This window comes from Limulus polyphemus, unplaced genomic scaffold (genome assembly GCF_000517525.1).
Source record: "Limulus polyphemus unplaced genomic scaffold, Limulus_polyphemus-2.1.2 Scaffold1118, whole genome shotgun sequence".
In the NCBI taxonomy this organism is placed as follows: domain Eukaryota; kingdom Metazoa; phylum Arthropoda; class Merostomata; order Xiphosura; family Limulidae; genus Limulus; species Limulus polyphemus.
In genome coordinates, this window is record NW_013666728.1 from 148868 (window position 1) to 151755 (window position 2888).

Consider the following 2888-nt stretch of genomic DNA (forward strand, 5'->3'; position numbering starts at 1 on the left):
GAAACATCTGTTAGCTGAGTTCTTGCACAGATCTTAAAATATAACACTGATAAAGGGAAACATCGGCACATGGAGATATGTAGATCTTCAAAATCGAGTTGTTCAAAACTTGAAAATAGCGTTGATAACTGGATAAAATGTTCACTGGCTCCATGGTGTCTCGGCGTAAAGTCCAAGATCTTATAATGCTAATAATCGGGTTTGATAGCCAAAATGGGCACAGCACAGATAGTCCTTGTGCTTAACAATAAAAAAACAAAACTGTAGGTAATGCAGGTAAGTGGTAAGAAGAGGATGTCTCCTTCGACTGGTGCATCTAACGGAAGAACATTCTGAAGACGGCGAAAACAACACGGTAAGAAAAGAAATTCATGTTAGTACATCACTAGAAAAAAAAAAAAATAGGTCCTAAACAGAAATAAGATTAAAACAAGTTTCCTCAGGGAATATAAATTCCTAAGGTGTTTATAAATGTTCTAATAAAAGAAACGATGAGCAGTTTTACTTTCTTCCATAGGTAGCCTAAATGTGCAGGCTACAGATATTTCATATAAAAATAACTAAGAGTTTACGATGTATCCCCTGGTGGGACAGCAATATGTTTACAGAAGTACAACACTAAAGTCTGGGATTTGATCCCCTGCAGTGGATACAGGATGTATTTTGTTTTTGAGAAAGGTTATATACATATATTGTTAAAATATGATCTATCACAAGCTGCATTTTATTTAAGAAATTTTAATCTTAAATCCTAAAATAATACAAATAAAATATTCACAGTTAGTTTCGCCCTTGGGGCTTACATTAGGTGATATACACTATTCTCAATTAGTTTTACCCTGGGCATTATCAGATGGGATACAATGTTCAAACTAGTGTTACTTAGAGCTACAGTAAGTGAGATACATCGCAGTTAATTTCGCCCTGGGCTACACGAGATGAGGCAGAATATTCATAACTAGCTTTTTCTCTGCTCTACATCAAGGAGGATAAAAGAAAGGGTCAATATATTACTTGATCATTGTGTTTAGAAATTTGAGAAGAAAGAATTTTTTTCACTCTTTGAGTTTGAGCTTTTCTTTTTTGTCTTGCCTCTGACTCATCCGTCGCATTTATGCCAAACTGTGTACCCTTCAATACGTTCATTTAGTTCAAATTAAGAAGTTCCAAAAAGCAACACCATGCAACAATCTGATGAGCTAGAACAGAGGTCACCAAACACTTTTCACAGCGGGTCAGATAACTGAGAGAATGACGAGCGCGGGATGCATAACCATTTTGTTCAATACAATACAGCGAATACACAAAAAATAAAGACAGCAAACATGTTTATTTTCCAAAAAGTTATCAAAGAAGGCGACGTTAGCAATAAGATAGTTATATCACACCCGGTGCGCACATATCCAAATCTCACAAACTTAGCAGCAAAAAAGGATTGTGAGATTTGTGAAACTGGCGTTTGGCTTTTGAGATATCATCAATATTTGCTTTGGAATTGCTACATCCAAACAAGAGAATTGCTTTCAAACGTTCATCAGTCAACCTCGTTCGATGTGCTGACTTTACATAATTCATTTTTTGTTCCAAACACTGATGCCATATCAGAGGCAAATTTCTTCAACTTTGAAAACTCATCATCAGGTAAGCAGCGATAAATTTCAACAAGTTTTCCTTCTCTGTGATTCTCTTTCAACAAGTCATTTGCTTGCAAATCCATGAGCTCCAATTATAGTTCGACTGGCATGTCATCAAGGTTACAATCAAACGGATTCTGGAACAGAAGAATATCACTCTCAATTCTGTCGAGATCTGAAAATCTCTCCAAAAAATGCCTATTTAAGTCTTAATCGTCTTCGGAAACTCGAGGTTGACATCTTCTGCGATTCCAGCGCGAAACTCTTTGAAACACTGAAAATGAGAGAAGTTTCCTCCTTCCAGTTGTGCTTCAAACAATGATAGCTTTCTCCAAAATCTTTTTTATGATTCTGTAGGGATCACAGATAAGATTAATCCTTTCCCTGAAGTTTCAAGTTCAATTCATTCATGTGGGATGTGATGTCAACCAAAAATGACAACTTTGACAGCCAGGTAGGATCTGACAGAAGTGGATAAGCTCTATCCTTTTCGGTGAGAAAAATATCTATTTCTCTTCGGAGCTTATAAAAACGAAACAGGATAAGGCAAGTCACAGAATTCAGAATCAATTTCTTCAAGAAAAGCCTAGAACTGGCGGTGATTAAGTGCATGACCCCGAATGAAGTTTACCGCAGAAACGACTGGTTTCAGTACGCAAGAAATATCTAAGTCTTTTCCACAGAGTGCTTGCTGATGTATAATGCGGTGTATAAACAGAGCGCCAGGGAGTTGAAGATCTTTCAACTTAGTTCGTATCTGCCCCACCAGACCCTTCCTCACTCCAGCAATGTTTTTTCCTCCATCAACTGTAACACATCGAAGCTGATTCCACTGAAGGTTATAGCCTTGCAAAGTTTTCTGCACTTCCATGAAAATGTCCTCTCCAGTTGTTGTTCCATGCATGCTGCAAATGGATGCCAACTCTTTTGTGATCTGAAAGTCCAAATTAACACCACGAATGAACACGAGAAGTTGTGACGTACTCGAGAGATCACAAGATACCACAAGAAGTTCCTAGCTTTCTCGCGTATCTGTAACACTATGTTCTCTCCAAGTTCTTCTGTTCTGAACTTGCTGAAAGGCTGATACTTTCAAACAAATCGGCTTTCTCAGGATACAAGTCATTTGCTGCTTCCATCATACACTCTTTGAGATTCCAAAGTACGTTTCATGAACTCAAATTTCTCAGAACGCAACTTTCCAGAAAACTTCGAATATGTTGACAGATGTTTTGTTTCATAGTGACCCCGAAG